The following is a 20313-nucleotide window of genomic DNA, read 5'->3' as shown; positions in this document are numbered from 1 at the left end:
CGTGTTTGCCAAACCAGTGATGGAATATTGTGTGGCTTCGGGTGGAACCACTAACCAAATTGTGTGTGGATTTGAAATTAATAACGCAGGTGAAAGGATAGGGGCATTAACTGCCTGCAAATGCTGGAAAAAAAAGGCCACTGCGTTGGCTGTCCAGTATCATGAATTTTCTTTACTAAAATAATAGATGATCGCACAGGAAAGTCATGACAGAGAAGAAATGACACCAGCCTGTAATAATGGATCAAAAATAGATCAAATACCTTTGAGTGCTTAGCGATGAAACGTCCTCTTCTTGGCCTTTCCCCTGGTCGCCTCCATATGAACCGGACATCATATTAATCATGTTTGAGCATTTTGCTCAATAAACGTCTCAGTTCAGTACTTGACACATGGGCCGTGGCATCATCAGCATTTCCACGACTGGGTCACGGGGAGGAGGGGACCAAAAGTTGTACGCTGCAAAGCTCTGTTTCAAGCTTTCTTCTATTTTCGTGTAGAGGCTCTGTCTTTGGCAGCTGCTTGGGACAGGTGGCGGTGGAGCGGGTGAGCTTCAATCAGCAGCCGGGTCTCCTGCCTGCGCTGCTTCTCCTTCAGGATCAGGGTGGACTGGAGCATATGGGGGAGGAGCGGAGTCCAGATAAGGGTCCAGCCAGAATGGGTCTTGTGATTTGCGTACCTCAGTCAAAGAAATTAAAGAAAAATGTTAGTTTGTTCTTGTGTGTTATTCTGTTTATCAGTTTGCTTGTTTTATTTTCATCTATCTTGTCACTCTGCTTTAACTCTTTCCCATTCTTTCAGCTTTGGAAAGCATAGGCCTAGTGTGTACTGTAGAGAGAGTAGGCAGTCTTCCGTTAGCAGCTTATTTATCTTTTGCTGTTGTCTGGACATGGCCACAGGTTCCTCTACATCTCTCTGCTCCCACATCTCCAAACATGTCTTAAGCTGATCCAGTTAATATAGGCTAAAGCTTCCAATCACTGGGAAGCCCATGTCAACCCACTTATCAGATTGAGCCACAGCTGTATTATCCTTTTGGATCATAAAAGTAACAATTGGTGGAGGGAGTTTAGGAACAGTGACACCATCAGATTTCACTGTGCTCTGACTTTTACCTAATCTCGTTATTCATCTCTTGTGTTTCCAAATGATAGTCCACTTGTTAGGCAGATACACCTAAACCGAATGGGACGCTACGAAATAACCAAGACATGTCTGTCTAAACTACCGTTCTTGAGTGAGATTTTGTGTGTGTTTCCCCAGGCAGTGTCTTTTTATTCAGCTGTTGGGAAAGTAATGGTAGAACAGAGGGATTTTTGGACTAAACCGACTTAAACCTTGCAAGATACCCATTTTATTTCTCTAATTTAGACATCTGAAGCCACTTTAGTTCAGATAAATGTTGAAATGTGTTTTTTTCACAGAATGAGGCTTGGTGAATATTTGTATTCCATTACTTCACACTGAAACCTTATAAGGAAGGGATCTTTTATGAGCCAGTATGAACATAGAAATGATCACAGCTAGAGAAAACCTTATAGATGTTCTCATAAAGCTATCCTTTAAGGAGATTTTACGGCAAAAAGACAAGTATATATTAAGGTGGGAATCAGGTACTAACAGTCAGTTGTGGTTGCTGCATGCTTTTCCCAAGTCAGCAACCCCACGTGTTTTCCCCTGTGCCTATCCATGTTTTTTTCTATATTATGCATTGGATGTGCGTGCACACACAATTATACAAGATACACACACCCACACCCACTCACACACACACACCCACTCACACACAATGTGTCTTCCTAGGATCTCTTAGCAGGCAGGCATGGATTTTTAGCTCTAATTGGATTTGTCACAGTGTTCTGCGTCTCCAAAAACAAGACTATTGATTGAGATTCATGAGTGTTTCCTGTTGCTGGAGAAACCCAACTAGCCAAGCTTCATTCACCACAGCTGCATTTACCACCTTACGTTTTTGTTTATGTGTGTCTACTAATTGGAAACAGCTGACGAAGTACAAAACATAAATGAAAAAGTAATATGATTCCCTTCATTTTTCATTATGTGACCAGGTGGCTGAATAAATATCTTTTATGAGAACCTAAACCAATATCATAAGGCTTTGGTGCAAAATGACCTTTACTGATACATTTTAACTCACTAAGGAGAGAAAACCTGTTCATCCAATTCATGCAATGAACATTAACCCTGCAGATTCAGGTGAAGCCAAGGGCACTCACACTGTATTCAAACAGATGGACATGATCTGGCTGCCTTACCTTAACAAGATGTCCCTGCTGAACTCCATCTGCCAAAATATCTACGCTCTGCCAGATCTGCAAAAGAGCAGAATTTCAGGATGGACAGGGCTGGTGGCAATTTAAGCTGCACTGAAGCAGCTAAGCATACGTTCATGTCAGCCATGAATTAGTGTGATTGACATTGCACACATAGGCCTCATTTATCAACTGTGTAATGGCAGCTTTTGTAGGCAAGAAATGCATAAAATAATGTGTACACTCACATGTCCCAGCATCAAATATGACTTATTAGTATGTGATCAACAGGAAATTTAGAGATGTAGAAGACTCAGAATTATGCCAGTCAAATCGGATTTGGCTGTTCAGTACAAATACCTAACAATTTATTTTGTTTTCCCTAAAAAGTTTTAAAGTTGGAACAGGATCTGCGGGACATTTAGTGTAACACTGGCATTTATGTAATACAGTGAACAAGCTAACAGCGCTAACAACAGGTCGTAAATGTGCAACATTTTTTGCTATCACTAGATATCAAATAAAACCCAGAGAGAGTTGTATTAAGTTGCTGTGAGCTTTAAATTCAACATTTCTCTGCTTTCTCCTCCTCTGTGCTGCTGCTTGCATGTTCGCAGCTCCCTGCACCAAACAGTAGCATGAAAGTCGAGAGCACTCACTACACAGCAAAATCTGAAGACCAAAATGTCCCCAGAAGTACACTACACAAAAAAACCTGCTCAAACTAACAACTGCTTGAGGTAATCTCATTTGACTGACGAGTCTCTGATGATTCCAATCTCTGACTTTCAAGGGGCTGCCCTAAAGAAATTACTGCAATTCTATAATGTATTGACGTTATCCGTTTAAGTAACAAGGAACTGCTACAACTCTCGTTATTTTGTATCTTAACTTTGTGTCTATTTTTACTAGGTTTTTCACTGATCTGAATTGACTCAGTACATTGGAGCCCAGTGAGTAGCAATAAACCATAGCAAAGCCAACAGAACATAACATAAAAGGCAATACATTTACAACACAGGACATACAAATTCACTTAGCACTTCAAAATGCAGCACCAAAGTTCACTGAGTGCTGGAAAAAAATATGAAAGCACCTCTTCAGCGGCAGCAAATTGCTTCATTTAGGTCCTTTGGCATACAAGGAGCATCTGATTTAGAGCCAAAATAATTCCAAACAGATGACATTATTTTGTTTTTCACTGCAAGCTCTACCATGATTGCATTTGCTAAAAATTGCTCGTGGGGAATCACACACAGTTGGTTGGAAAATTTGAACAACCCTTGTTCACAGGCAGTTAAAATCCTAATAAAATGTTTTCAAGTGGCCAGTTATGAAGGGTATTTTGCCTTCCCGAGAATAAAATAATTACGTTAATAAGGTCTTGGGTGTACATTTTTGACCATTACAGTAAAAATGTTACTGCTGACACACATTTAAGACTGGTTTGGAAATCTACCATAAGGACTGTTTTGATCAAAATATTGTCTCATCAGATAGATTGGGGACAGTGTAGGAAAGGCCTATGGGCAAAATAATTTCACATACTAATTCTCTGGAAAAAAAGTCACCAACACAAGAGCTTGAATTTCATGGAAAATGACTTATCACAAGACAAGACAACTGATTGGAAAAAAAATGTGAATTGTGAAATATCAGCTAAACTAAGCGCAGTATCGAAATAATAAGGCAGAATATACCCTCTTTAGGTTAAAAACAGCTTTTGTGCAAGTGTAGAGAGATCTGGCAAGCAGTGTGAGAGACAACTGAAACAAATAGAAGTCAGTTTCTTGATTCTATCATCATCATCATCATCATCATCATCATCATCATCTTTGAAAAACTGCATAAGAATTTTGAAGTTTTTTTTTTTAAATAGATCTTCAAATGATATCCCAAGCCCAGGTGTTGATGCTGGATAACAATTAAGTCTGGTAAATCATAGGTCCTAGAAAGCCCTCCAGCCAAACATTATAGGAAGAACACTGACATAGTAGCATCTACTCTGACTGAGGTTTATACAGAAGTGTTGGCAGAGGGACAGCTGCCACCAGCATTTAGTGACACAGTAATCTCTATACTGCTGACAAAAGACCGGAACCCTTATGAGCGAAATATTGAACAAGGTACTATGAAACGCAAATGGGAAAGTTGTACCACAGGTTATTAATGATGATCAGGTTGGTTTTATTAAAGGTAGATCATTAGCTGATGACCTAAGATGACTACTCCATCTCATGTGATTAAAAAGAGGATTCAGTTGCTGCTTTCTCAATCAAGAAAGTGTTTGATAGGGTGAAATCGGGATGTGTGATATAGACTTCAGGCTTTTGACTTTGGGGCAGGATTTATAAAAGGGGCAAGGGTACTATATTCAGTACTGCGGGCAGCAACTCTACATCTTCTGTGTTTTATAAATGGCAGCAAATGCCGTGTATGGTAAGAGTGGGTGTCTGAGGATGATGTGGAAAAGAGATCTGGACATCAAGCTCTACCACGAAGTCTAGGAGAATATTTTCCCCAACATGAGTAGGCCAGTAAAAGATATGATACGACCTATCATGGTGTGCTGTTGTAGATAAGATTTACTTTAATGTCCCCTTAGGGAAATATGTTCTGGACTCCCTCCTGCAGTTCCACAGAATATAAAATCGTAAATTGCTACATAGTAAAACATCTCAACAACCCAATCTTCATGTAACAGTTTATGCATACACAAACACACCTTTCAAAAATGGTGACCTACGGCACAGCTCCCGTGACCAACATCCTGTATTACCTGTTTGTGTTATGGGGAACTCTAAATCTTCTGATGATTAGAGCTGAAACTCTGAGTTGAGACACTATTTTCTGTGCTTGTATGATAGTAGAGTGCTCAAAGATTTTTTGGACAGATGATTATTTTTAAGCCCCCATAATTTTCATAGCAGTCTACCAGACAAGCAATCTGCGATTTCAACTGTACCGGCAGCTGGATCTACATCTCATAATAGGAACAGGTGCTGCTCTCCCAGTCTGCATGCAAATCAAATTGTACAATGCCATTATAAATAATTTTATCTTTGAACATTAGGATCCTACCTCCCATACATGAGTTCACCATCAAGTGGATAGGATAGCTTGTTAGGAAGGAGGCTAAATCAGGATCAAAAGATGTGCTAAATTTTGGCAAAGGAACAACTGGCATGGGTGTTTTTAAAGGGGTCCCTCAAACTCTCACTTCAAGATGTCTGAATAAAAATGATTTCTATGGGTGACCACAAGTCTCCCTCAAAAGTACTTTTCCTGTTCTCTGTAAATGTTTTGGTCATCACAATCAATGTAATCTTTTATACTCAAGCTTGTCTTTTTTAAGAAAAAGTAGAAACTTTCTGAATTAACTAACTAATCAACAATGAATCAACACATACACATAAGTATGTAACATATTTAAACTGGATGGTTGTGGATATCAAACTGTAGGGTATTAGTCTATGCACAGCAGATAATTAGTCATATAAACTGTAAAATAAGAAACCAAGGTATGTCAGTATGAGATTGCTTTACTTAATAATGACATAGTTTTGGTTTAGCCTTTGCACCTCAAGAACATAAGCAAATTCATGATATTCACTTATAGCTATTGGTATGCCACCCCAAGATTTACAGAGGCCCCATCCAGCCACCCCTATGAAAAATATCTGCCACTGGTGCTACCCAGTAACTGAGATGAGATTAGATAACACAACATAAAAAAAAAATCTTTAAGGTCACCAGTTCAGCCTATAGCATTCATCACAAAGACATGACATAATATAAGCAACACCTAAAGCACCACCTAGGAAGATGCACCTGTCCCTAGTCATGCACACACGTACATCCCACATGCAAACATTTCACATTATTTCAGAGTTGAGCCTTGTTTGAGGACCCTGTGCACATGCACCATGTGTGGGGGGTATGTGTGTTGTGTGGGTGGTTGCACATTCCATGTGTGTTTTTAGGGATAACACAGGATATTAGTCTACTGTGAGTCTCTGTCTGAAAGGGTTGTGGCTTTGATTAGCAAAAATCCAGCATACAACCACATAACAATAAATCAATGAATATACTTTTTTTTGGGGTGCCACCAAAACATGACCAAATCCAAAATTGTTAAATAGGACATCGGCTTTTGAGATTGAGAAGAGAACAGATACTGTAATACTGTGAAATCCTTTGAAGGATTTACTCCTTTAACCAAACCAAATATAATTTTATTTCATTTCATTTTCTTCATTCCATCCACTGAATATCATCCAAGACAGGCAAATCTCCTCTTATCACACCTCTCATAAGGTGGCCCAGAATAATTGACTCCTGTTTTAAAATCACAGGCAGCACTGCCACCGATATCAAACCAAACAAAGAGCATTTGCACCATGTATTTACACCGCATTTATTTACATCCATTAAGACCGAATTCTTTCTAAGATCTTTAAACTCTTGATTATTTCATTTTCATACGCTGCCATTTTTAAAGAAAACAGTGGGCAAAACCTGTTAACGTTTGTTGCCAATTGTAGACCATTTGTTGAGTATTTACTAACATTTACGCAGGTTCCTGTGAATGTTCCAATGAACTGTTAAAGCCGTGTAGATATTAACTGTCATTCAAATTGCACTGAGCTCATTTTAACCTTTGCCTCAGAGGTGTTTTATATGTTTTTCTTTTGCCTGAGACACAGTAAGAAACAGTGTGCTTTGAAGTGAACCAGACTTCAATCCGCATCTTCACTTGCTTTAAAACAAGATGTAATGATGACTAATGGTTACAATATAAGCTACCACAGTCCAAACATTTTAATGTGGAAAGCTTTGAAAAATGGCCAGCAGTAATGTAAACTGTGTGGGGGGCTTATACTAAATGGGCTAAATATGCAAAACCACCAGCATGAATGTGATAGTGTATTACAGATAAGTGAACCAATCTAAAGCTACAGCTGTGATAACAACCCAGTGCTTAAGGCAGTGAAGTAAAATTGTACAGTGAACTGTGTCAAAGGCTGAATGGCTGTCTAAAAGAGCTGTAGTCCCATGTTTTAACATTTGGAAGATCATTACTGGTTTAAAAAACAGTAAATAATGCTAGGCCTTATAATCACAAAACACTGACTTCCACATCTAAGAGCAGGTTGAACCAAAGCTTCACTAATAACTAAACAAAAAAGTTACCAAGATTTACAGTTGTGCATATGTGGTACCTGTAACATTCTCGTAGAGGCCAAAATAACTCAGAGCTTCTTGTGTTTTTTTGTTTGAGCAATTAAAAAGATCAAAAGTGGGGGGAAAAAAAACAGCCTTTTCTGAGACTTTCCTGTGCAATCATCTTAATTATCCTGGTCAGCGAACCTTTCAGCATCCATGAAATGATTGAAACACTCAACTTCAGTCTGAGAAAGGCAGTTAAAGCAAAATTCAGGGGCAGTGTGTAGGATTTTTCAGCATCTAACAGTGAGGACTACAGATTATAACCAACTGAAATTTCTCCCATGTGTCAAATGTGAACAACCAGTTAGGATTCCCTCAGTGTTGCTACTGTAAATCTTCAGCAATTACTGTCCTCAGTTCCATAACACTTACTTACACTTAAGTGTTGTTTAAAAAAATGATGACATAAAAAATTGGTAAACAGGCTTTTGTCCCAACTTTCTGGTAGTGTGTTGCAAGCATCAAATTCAAAATGAATGTACATTTACAAAATAAAACTTTATCTTGTCTTCATACTTTATTCTATTAACTATAGATCAAATCACAGGGTGAAAACCTTTGCACACCTGTAGGTTGACAGGTGTGTAGGAGAAGACAGAGAACAAAAACCCAATGAAGATCTCTGTACCGAAATGTTATTAAAGCTCACTCTTGATTACCAAGTGAGGCGAACAGTGTGCGGGAGTTTTTGTTCTGCATTGAATATAGGTCAAAAAGGATTTGCAAATCATGCAGTCTGTTATTATTTTAGTTTTACACAGCTTCCCAAATTTTCTGGAATTGGGGTTGTAAAATGTTAGCCATTTTTGAGAGGCAAATGTCATACAATTCCTGATATTTATCTAAAAAGCAATAGCGGCAGAGAAGTATGCACAAGAACCATTATCTATGATTCAAATTGTAAAGTAGATCTGCATCGATTAAAACAGCATAATGTAATATTCAGTTCCTATGATGTGAAAGGTAATTAATAACATAATATGCCTGTTTGTTCCTTTGTGTGTGATAACTGCAAAATTTTGCCTCAGAGCAGTTCTTTTTCACACCGTTTTCAGGCACTCTTTTTCCCTGCTCTGATGTTCCTCCATTTTCACTGTGACAAGCAAACCAAAACTTTCCATATGACAACAAAAACAGGACCTGCTCCAAACCATTCTTTGTGAGATATTTTTGTGATTAATTTGCGTTATTTTCTGGCAGCGTCAGTGGCATTGCAAATAAATCTGCGTTATGTAGCCTCAATGGGCGTCCTTTCCCTCTTAATTGATCCATTGTCATGCCTACACAAAAAACTGAATCAACAAGTAGCTGACGTATCAATCTCCTGACCAAGAGTCTGTCTCATCCCAGCTGCAATCGTAATGAACACGACAATGTTGTATCATATGATTTGAATGATTCAGGAGGGGATAAAGGTTAGCAAATTGATAAGTCTGACTAAAGTCTGACTAAATTTTTTTAAATAAAGCCTCTTCTTTGTTCTCATTTTCATAGTCATCATTGGATCAAATTCAATTTAGTCCATGAAAAGACTGTCTTTGAGTACTCTTCATGATATCAGAGCAAAAACAATGTTGTCCTTCAGGCTGGAGAAGTGCAGTTAATTACATTACAATGGGGTAGATTGTAAATAATTTATAATCTATTTGATGGTTGTGCGCAGAACACATGATTATCTGGTAATCTGAGTTTGAGGAACAAAGGTTTGCCTCTTTAATTCCATAGCAACATTATTTTAGATGGTTAGTGAAATAAGATGTTTAATTGTTAGCCGATGATTACCGTAGAACAAATACTAACCCAGGTGTTATTACATGAAGAATCAATGTAATACAAACAGTATTTGCTTGATCCTATGTGAAACTCAGGTTTGATTCATTGTTCTGCATATTTTCTGGATTTTTACAAAACTTTTCAAATTGGGCATACATCTGTACTCAAAGCCAAAGAACATTATAAAGTTTTGTAAATGTAAATTATCTAAAACAAAAAGTTACATCAACAATGGTTTGATAGTAACTTGACCTCACCTGAATGAATGTCAGGGGCTGTTCTTTTGCACAGTGGTGCTCTAAGCTTAATGCTAACTAATGTTCATTAGGATTAAGCCGAATACCTGGATGCAATAAGTATCTTAAGTACAAATAATGTAATTTTTACGAGTACAATAGCCTATAATGTGAGTCAATTGGGTCAATTTTGGTAGTCTGGATAAATGAAAATCCTCATTTGGGTGTTCAGTTTCTTACCCTTGTGATCAAGAACAATCTGAAGCTCAATCCTGACATTCCTCTGTTGATAGTTTTCTAAAAAATAATAAATATGGCAACTTCTGATCAGCCCATGTCATGTTGAGGCTTAAAATAACACATTCTGGTTTGAGCCCCACACTAGGGCTGGGTATTGTTAAGAACCTCACAATTCAATTCAATTTCGATTCTTTGGGCCACGATTCGATTCAATTTGATATTGATCCAGTTGCTTTGACATCAATGCAGTTATGTGTGTCGATGTCAGAAATACCCAGATAATTCAATACCTTCTGATATATGTTCAATAAAGCATGCATTATCTGTATTGATTTAGAACAAATTGACACCAAAACTTTTTTTTTATCATTACATTATTCTTTATTAAATAAAAATTAAAACTAAAATAAATTTAAAGTATAGAAAAGTGCACATTTTTGCCTGAGCCTAACTGAACAAAAGTAAAAAACATTTATGCAGGATTTGTCAACCTGCATTTGTGTGATCCACAGCTTCAGCATTAGCAACAGGTTGCAAAACATCTGCATGGTGTTGGCTTAAATGGTTATGTAGGTTCGTCATATTGTTGCAGTGTTTTAACACTGATCACGAGGCTCACACACCATGTAACTATTATTGACTTTGTGTATCCAAACATCGGCTTATAATGTTGTCAGCGCTGATTTTAACACACTGCTACCTCGCACCACTGTCGCCATGTTAATGAATAAACAACAGATGTTGTTTGGGGGTAAAGCGGGGCCTCTGAACAATGTCAATCACACTCTGGTGGCACTGACACTGCCCCCACGGGAGCGAGGCGTCATTACAACGGAATTAATCGATTTCAGGATTTTACGAATCGATACTGAATTGGCAAAAAACATATTGCAATGCACTGATTAATCGATTTTTGCACCCAGCTCTACCCCACACACTGGTTTGAACTCAATCAATCAATCAATCAATCAATCAATCAATCAAAACTCTGCTCATTCCACGTACAGATACAGATAATGGTGTATTTTCTCATCTCTTATATCATCTTAGATTAGCATGTTAGCAGGCTAAGATTTATGAATTATCACTAAACGCAAAGGATAGCTGAGGCTGAAGGAAGTGTTAGTTTTGCTGGTATGAGGTCATAAACACGGCGGTACCTTGTGAAAATAAATGGAGGCTAATACTACTGTCATTAGGATGCTGTTGCATGCTCATTTTTTAATATAGCGTAAAGCTAATGGTATCCTGTGAAACTAAACAGCATATGACATCCATTGCTACTAACCATCAGCATTTTCAGTGACGCCATCTGATTGATTGAACAAATTCAAATTTGGCCAGCTGGTGATACCACACGATCAGTTGAGACATTACAACTTTCATTAAGACTTTCTAAAAGTTATCATATTCAGGGAACAACTGATATTTTATATTTTATATTTCATGGCAAACTTTTACAAAGTTTTTCAGAATGCTTTCCCCAGACAAGCCAAAAAAAGTCTTTAGTTTAATGAGAAAAGAGTCAGCTTTTAAAATAAGAGTGGCCTCTGGCTCAGGGTGATTTGAGCCTGGTGTTTCCTGTCTCTTATGTTCTATTAATGCCTGTGCAGCTACTGACTCACACTTATTCAAACAGAAGTAAAGTCAATTTGGTCAAAGTGTGGATTTAATTCCTTGGGACTCAGCACACAACTAATTACATTTCTGGGTGCAGCTATGATGTCTCCATAATACTGGGTTCATATTTTTTGAGATGTGCTGTTGTTCTTTTTTTTCTCTTTTATGTGCAGCTGTACAAAACGTCCCTATCTTGTACTATTAATGTAATCCTGACATATCATGTAGATTTTGTGTGATCACACTAGTAATTGAATTACTGCGTATTTCATCCTCACATACTGTATATTATATCAGTTTACTATTAAGGTTTCTCACACCTTTACCTGGGGAGTACTATTTATTATTGAAATGTTTTCATGTTCACAAAGAATAACAGAAGAGCTGGAAATATGACGGCAGTGTACTGGTATTTTTTCCATCTTTTGTGAAATGCGTTGCCCGGTGCCTGCAAAGAATATATAGATGCTCCAGATGCGCCTGTGCCTCCCAATGATAGCCTGCAATATTTCCATAAATACATTCCTGGTTCTGGGAAATGGCACCAGAAAAATGTCACAACAATCAATGTGTTATTCATGACAAATAAGACAATGTTTGTAATGGAATAGTATGATTATTAATGGCACATGTGATTATCCAAACAGCATATTGAGACAAAGGGGGCATTGTCAGTCATGCTAGTGGTGTGAATCCAGAGGGAGGGATGGCCCTGAATGTTTGGGCTGAACAATTGATCTCATTCAAACTAACACCATGATGTAACTGAAGACAATTTATCAAGTTGCAAAAGCTGTTGTTACAAAAACAAACAAATATACCCTCAGTCAGAAATATAAAATAATTGAATATTTGTATTGAACAGCCAAATCTGATTTGACTGACACAATTCTGAGTATGGTACAGTCCAAAGGTACACATCTCTCTGTGCATTACCTTGTAACATAAATGTTGTATAGTATTTTTACTGTTTAACTTACAATGTTCATGATAAAAGATAAAATAGTTACCACTTTGATGACTTTACAAGTTGTAAATCCTCTCTTTCAGTATTCTCTCTAGTTGGATGTGGGGTTAGCAGCACTTTCTCACCCATTGTATTTCTTACATGTGTACTGACCATTACAGCCTTGAAGCTACATGTGTAACCCGAGATAGGACAGCTTTGCTTTTTTTAGTTCAAAGGAACAGTAATACCAATTGGATATAGAAGGCAGTTTTTTACTTAATTTTCTTAAAGCAGAAGTAAAAGAAAAAACGTGTGACTCTGCCGTTGAAAAATCACACTACATTTTGCTGACCTTGTACACTCAGCTGGCATTCCTCATGGTGGATTTAATAATCTTAAAAGTTCAAATGTAACTGAATTAAACTTTTAAGCCTCAGAAGCATCTTAAATAGTAGTAACTCTATTAGACACTAAGAGATGTATAGCATGTGTGCGTGTGTGTGTGTGTGTGTGTGTGTGTGTGTGTGTGTGTGTGTGTGTGCTTGCTTGCTTGCGGGTGTGTGGGTGGACGGGTGAGTGAAGAGTCTTAAGAGGTAAGACTCTGATTTAAGAAAGTGTTATAAATATTTAGAAAACATTAAAAAAACAGTTCATGTCAGAATTAACTGTCTTAGGCTTACAGTATGCATCAGTAAAGATTCAGATTCAGGCCTCTTTCTTAACCTGTTGATAAACCAGGTGTGCTTCCCTGCAACATGCACTATTTTCTTTACTGAGATTCACCAGTTTTTAGGGCTGTCTCAAATGCTGTTGCTGTGATACATAAAAATCATTAATCAAATGCTCTGTGTTATATATTAACATACATATTCATTACCCCAAACATCCCAAATAAGCCAGAAATTAAGAAATAGTTGACCAACATTATTCATCAGAGTTTCCCACACACTCATGCATTTGTGGCGGCCTGCCACGATTTCATATGTCACCACGTCTAGATTTTCTATTTTTGGAGCTGGACTGTTCATTAAGAGCGCTGTTGCAGTATATGTAGTGTTTAGTTATTCATTGCACTAACTACAAGCACACTCTGGGCACAGACAGTGCCGCAGAAGCCCAGATGCAGTGAAACTGAACTTTTTTGCACTGGTTCTAAAAGTCTGCATTTACTCTCCTCTAAAGCATCTGTCACCCGTCAGTCTGATTAGCTGTGATCATATCGAATTATCAGTTATCTATTCCACAGGTCAAACAAACCCCTACAGAGGTAAAAATAACTCATCAAGAGTTTTGCCTGTGCTGCGTTCAGGGCATCTAGAAAACGTCCAAATTTAAAGAGCGGATACAGAATGATACAAAGGGGGGGCGGTTTTTAATGTTAAAATGTTAATTAAAAAAACTTTTAATTAACATTAAATTATTAAAGATTGAATTCTTCCTAATTTACACTGTATTTTTTGAACAGTGTACCAGTAAATTATGTACCAATACATAACACAAAGCTCACAGCAATACACTTTGACAGTATTTCATAGCGAATAAATAAATCTATTAAATTTCACATGTTCACATTAAACTCTTAACGACCAATTAATCAATTATTGATTATTTGTTATCATCCATAGTTACTGACTATTTTCTTTTGTTTTGGCTTTTGATTTACACTGTGGTACATTACTATCTACAGACATGTCGTCAAGGTCTCTCTTAGTCAGTGTATTTCTTATTCTCTTTTTTGCTGAAAGCTGTGTACATTTATTCAAAATTTCCCTGTTGTGTCCCTCTAGGATATCCCAGTATTACTCTGTATCTTGTCTTCATTGGCAGCAGAGTTTCCCAAAATGTCATCTCACATCCCCTCAAGAATGAGCCTGGATTTGCTACATCCTGTACATGGAGGAGGAAGAGGAGACTAATAGGGTTTACAAAAACAGTCACAACAGTCACAGCAAGGGAGCATGTTTTTCTAGTCAAAACCAAACACAGCCTCTAACTTAAAATATTACATCTTTCGGCTCTTCCACAGTGGATTTCTCTATGAATGAAATTCCATACCGCCCATCCGCATATCATACTGCCATTACAAGTACAACTCAGCTAACCAACAGCATATTATAACACCGCAAAAGGTTCCATCCAGCCTGCATGGGCTGGGGTTTGATAAAGATCATGATTTGGATTAAAGTAACTACTTGGTTTGGGAACCTTTGTCCTTTTTATGGTTACAAAAATAACCATGTGGTCATCGCTAAAAGAAACTTTACTGTCAGTAGAAAACAGGAAATTAACAGTGATCTCCCGTGTTAAAAATAAACATTTTGTGGTCCCTACAAGGAAAAACTTCCTGCTTTTGTCCTGACTTAAATGAGTCATCACAATTGTTGCTCTCATTTTCTTGGAAGGACATTTTCATGAAGCGCAGCAGGACTTTAATAGATGAGCAGTTTGCAATGTTTTAGCCCCATGTAGCACATGCCTGACTGTGTTGGAAAGTGCAATGACATTTAATTTTGAGCAGCTCTTCCGTGCTCATAGTGCTATCTAGGCTTGCGTAGAGCCAGTAAAGGAAAGTAAGTGTCTTTCAGGTCTTACAGCTCTCTGGCCACAGGTAGGTTATGGGCTGTGAGTCTTTCTTATTGTGTGTACATTCTTCTTCAATCTGGGATTAAGGTGTTCACACAGGAAGGTTTCAGGGGGAGGTCTGACAGTGATCTGATCTCTGTAATAATGCCAATGTATCATAAAATGGCATACATGTCTAGCTGCTGTCTTTCCTGTCATGCCTGAAGTGAAGTAGTAGTGCCGGCTATGATCCCTCCTGCTGTGGCATGACACCAACACACTTGCACAGCAAGTTTCCTACCAGGAGTGTCAGCTGATCCAAGGACTTCCTCACTTTTTCCTTCTGAGTGTGAAAAGCAGCGTCAGGAGTTCTGGTGACATAGCAGACCTTAAATGTAGTCATTGATCACAAGTTTGTGATGAAGGAGTTTTTTGTCCACCAAATGTTTTAGACAATGATTCCTCTGTCTTCACCGGTTTAAAGTTCAAAATGTCATGCCTGTGGAGTGACTGAATTAAAAACTCTCCACATTTAAAAGGACAGCACACATTTTTTGATATGATGTTGCATGACTTACACCCCTAGTGCATGGACATTAGCTGAGATTAAAGATCCCCTGGTCAAAGATGTCCCAGACACTCTAACTGCGGCAAACTGGAGCTGGAATTGTGACATCCTTGGGGCATTTTGGACATGGTTCAAAACACTCCAAAGAGACCTTAAGACAATAGAAAACTGTCTCTCCTCTACATTCCTGTTTTCAGCCTCAGTCCTTTTGCAAGACCCAGGCTTATAAACAATCTGATCTGACAGGTCATGAGACTTGTTTTGGGTCAATATTGAGTCTCAGGAAAGTATAGACAAGAGGTTTTAAAGGTTTCACACTGTGGGCCCCCTCTTAGACAAATTCAAGACAACTGCACCCTTACAGCTGTTCTGTTCTGGTGTTATAAGAAGCATGGATGGATCTCTAAATGGGCTAACAGGGCACTGGCCCAGGGGCCTTATGTATCAGGGGGCCCCCATGGCCTTCACTTGCAAAATGTCACTTATATTAAGAAGCACTGACCAGGGAGAGACTAAAAATGAAAACAAAGAGATGCTATGGAACTGCAAAGAGACACAAAATAACTACAAGAAGATACAAAATACTACAAAGCAAGAAGAAAGATCACATCACCTCAAACAGACAATATATTATCTGAATGACACAATTTCATCAAAGAGAGCAAAACAACAAAAAACGGCTACAGATATACAAAACAACACCAAAAACGTGACCATAAGAAGACACACAATTACCTTGGAGAAACTCAAAAGACTACGAAAAGACACAATACAACCAAAGGGAGACACAGATTTACAACAAAGTAATAATAACACAATCACTTTAAAGAGACCCAAACACTACAAAAAGACACAAAACAACCACAAGACACAAAGTGACTATGAGGAGACACAAAAAGACAAACAAAACTCAGAATTATATCAAGACACCCAAAACACCATAAAAAGACACACAATTACCTCATAGAAACCAAAAATATTCCAAGACAACACAAAACAACTAAAAGGAGACACAAAGTTGTTTTTTTTTTTTTGCAAACTTCACTTCCTCCACTACATTTCCTAAATAAAATGTGTATGTTTTTTCCATTACACTCCTCCTATAAAAGCAAGCAGGATTGGTGAATCAGTGCTCCTAGCTTGCAAGTTATATTAATCAGAATTAACATGCCATTCCAGTTGGTGGCCTCTTTTTAAAGGTGCATGTATAAAAACAACCGCGGCACAGAGGCTATAAAAATTCTCATCAAATTTTGATGAGAATTATTATAGCTTAAATAATGTCCGACTGGGGATGAAAAACACTAACTACAGACAGCTTCTAGTTACATCACCTCCTCTGTTGTATCTTGCATTGATTCTGACATTTCCTGACATTCCTCACATACCGCAAATACTGCAAATACCACCCATGGAGCACCCCAAAAATCCCCAGGTCTACCAAAAGTGCATAGTGGCGACAAAAACGTTCACCTCATCACCCATCCACACACACAAAATCAATGACTGTTAACAGAGGAGCAAGTCATTCTCTTAGCGTTGTTTTATCTTTGAAATTGACACATGAAAGTTACAATATTTTCAGGTATGCAGCTTGGAAAAAATACCAAGGTCCTGACCTAGATGACGTTAATGGTTGGTATGGCCATGCACAAGACATAAAATGACTAAAAAGACAAAGCTACGTATGTCAATAAGACACCAAATTACCTCAGAGACCCAAACTACAAGAAGACAAAAAATGACTACAAAGAGACAAAAAATTACTAAAAAGACAAAATAACCTCAAAGAGACTTAAAACCATAAAAAGATGCATATAGACTACAAAGAGACACAAACCACCACAATGTCTGTGTGTCTTGCACCTGTAGGGGTGGTGGGTCCGTTTGCATATTTTTGCCCAGGGGCAGGTTGTCTCATAATCCGCCCATGATGAGGAACATCTATTTTATGTCATGTCTAAGTGCATTTATGAAACTTTAATCATGATGTATATCGGAGAAAATGTCATCCCCGGGAAGCATAGGTCACAGTGAATCTTAAAGAATGTGAATCATGTCTGTGTGTGTGTGTGTCTTATGACTCAGAGAGAAGTACAATTCTTGCAACAAATCAGTGGGCACAACTGCAATGACTATCTACCTTTTGTTCTCAGAAAACCAGCATGCACATGCCCCTTTCAACTCACGCAGTATCTCCACCTCAAATCTCTCCTTCCTCCGCCTCACAGTTTGAATCCTCTGGTCTAAATCAAAAGTCTTAGCACAGGCATGGAAGTGTGTGAAACGTCTTTATATTAACTTGAAACATGTTTTAGTATTTCTAACCTTCTTTTCAGGGATTATAGACTGGATAAGCCGCACAGTATTCAATGTACCAGTATTTATGTATCTTTATCACATTGATAAGAAGTTTTGTTGGTATCTGAACCCTGGGAGTGCAGATGAGATGACATTTTTGCATGACAGAACAGGCAAATCAAACTACAAGACAACACTGTATTGTACTGTATGAAACATGATTGTGTGTGTTTGCCATTGCTGACCATGCACCTTTCCTAACATCCGCATGTTACAACACTTCCATGTCCCTTCTGTTACTGTCACAGCACCATATGTCTCACTCTCTCTCCCTCGCTTTTACTCCCCATCTAATGTCACCCTAAGTTCCCAACAGCCAAGTTGACTCATACACCTCAGTGCCACTGAATTTCTAAATTACCTACTTTCACTGTCAACGTTTGCATTCATTCTTGTATCCTGGTTATGAGTCACTTCCTGTTTTTGATCATAATTGAGATATGGCATTTGCAGCACATGGAATAAAGAGTAAACTAGGGATTTATCATGTTCCTGTATATATGATTACTACATATCCAGGTCTGGAATCAATGACGTTTTAAGCCTGGTGGAGGTATAGAATGGATTTAAGATGCTGACAAGGCCTACCTATAAGAAAAAAATGTATCAGCTTAAGTGCTTGCTATATTGAAAATATTTTCACCACTTAAACATGTCATCAGATATCTCTTTTCTTTGGCCGTACATTTTCTCAAGTCATAGAGCTTCTGTATACTTACACATAAGTGCAGCACTGTAGAACACCGCAGATCAGCTGTTCGGGTCAAACAGTCAGCTGTTTATGGATGAGACAAAAAACACAAGAAGAAAATAAATGAGTGATTATGGCAGCGGCAAAGAAATGAAGTTCAATGTAAAGACAAGGTGATGCCTTTATGAATCAGATTATATGGAAAAACCTTTGCAGAGAGAGGCTAAACAGGCTGAAAGATAGAGATGGGTAAGAGTAAGGAAGTTCTATGGATTAGAAAATGTAGTGCAGAAGAAGACAGCTGTCTGTCAGCAAGATAAAGCAATGAAAGTGTTCTCAATCTAGCATCCACTTACAGAAGCACTGTATAGTATTTAGTGGCATCTAGTGGTGAGAATTGCAAATTGCAACCCCCTGAAACTTCTCCTGTGTGCCAAGCATGAACTTCTGGTTAGAATTCCATCAGTGTTCAGTGTTTTTAAGGTTCGTACTAATGAGGTTATGGTGGTTTTTTATATTGTTTCTCAAACCCAGCATACATAGTTATCCAGGCCTCTAAAACTAATATATGGCACTTATACGTGCAAATATATAAACAAGATACTCCGCTGCAATACATTCTCAACTCATCAAATATCACCATTTGGTCAGCTGGGGTGCCTGCAAAAGGTGCCTTTTTGCATCACTGTCTGACAATGCAATCACTGACGAATGACTGACCTGACCATAAGTAGTGTGCATATACTGTTTTAGCCACAGAGATGTCCACATTTGCTTCAATAAGAGGAAATCAAAGTATTCACTGAAAACAGGAACAATAGATTCTCTTCACTGGTGTTCATTGAAATGTCACAAAATAAGAACTATACTGCAACATCTCAAAGACAGAACTGTAATACTCTGTAAAATCACAGAAAAAGTATTGCTGCATTTTAGTCATTATGCACCATCATTTTTGAGGCATGTATTCAATCCATCAAATGCAAAGAAAATTTTAATGAAAACAGTAAAGTAATCCAGAGGAAAGCAGCCCAATTGGCTATTCAGGTCTTTATGTTCTTGGATATCCTCATCATATTCACCACCACATCCTTCATTTATCCTCATTCTTATGTCCTGACGTAAAGTACAATACATCAAACACTTCTCCCTACACCAAATTAGGTACAGTGGTATGACGCAAAGACACAGTTGTTAGTGATGACGGCAGAACACATGGATGCCATCTGCCTGCATCCAACAGTCTGGAGAAACTATCCTCTCATTATTATGTGATAGTGAACTGATAAGGCTTCCAGCTGTTGTACGGTCTGCGGGTTATCTCCCCAGAGGGATATAGTTTCCACCCCCGGCTGCTCTACCTTCAGCCATGAGGTAGAGCAATCCCTGGTCCTAATCTCTTTAATCACTCATCAAGGTAGAGCTTATATTACCCTTTCCTTACTTTTCACTGGACACATCCATCGTCACGTTCATCTTAGTTCCTCAACCACACTGGAAACATGGGTAGATTACATGTGAAAGAGAAAAAGGAGCATAGATGAGAAAATCCTGTGGCACAAGAACTTAGTAGATAAAGGATTATAACGGTACAGTTAACATTTTTTCAAACTTGTTGATGGCTAATGAATTAAAATTTATTTTACAGTACACTAATAAGATGTAGTAAGCCATGCTTTGTATCAAATTAGAACAAAACTAGAATTAATATGGTCTAGTTAATGAACACAGTTATGTCTTAATTAGACACTATACATCTAAATGATGCTGGAATTAGAAACTTATATTAGAAGACAAATTATGTAATATAT

At 38.0% G+C, this 20313-nt stretch overlaps 1 long non-coding RNA gene across 1 annotated transcript; it reads right to left on the bottom strand.

Annotated features, from left to right (window-relative positions):
* Positions 1-404: 404 nt before the first annotated feature.
* On the bottom strand, positions 405-18573 carry LOC121946570. The gene is made up of 3 exons (XR_006106030.1): positions 18531-18573; positions 2277-2333; positions 405-679 (listed from the first exon to the last, which is right to left on the bottom strand). It is a non-coding gene; the product is annotated as an uncharacterized LOC121946570 (long non-coding RNA).
* Positions 18574-20313: the final 1740 nt, after the last annotated feature.

The sequence above is a fragment of the Plectropomus leopardus genome, chromosome 8, assembly GCF_008729295.1.
Source record: "Plectropomus leopardus isolate mb chromosome 8, YSFRI_Pleo_2.0, whole genome shotgun sequence".
Lineage (NCBI taxonomy): Eukaryota > Metazoa > Chordata > Actinopteri > Perciformes > Serranidae > Plectropomus > Plectropomus leopardus.
The sequence above is the reverse complement of the archived record's forward strand: the minus strand, read 5'-3'. Positions and strand labels throughout refer to the sequence as shown.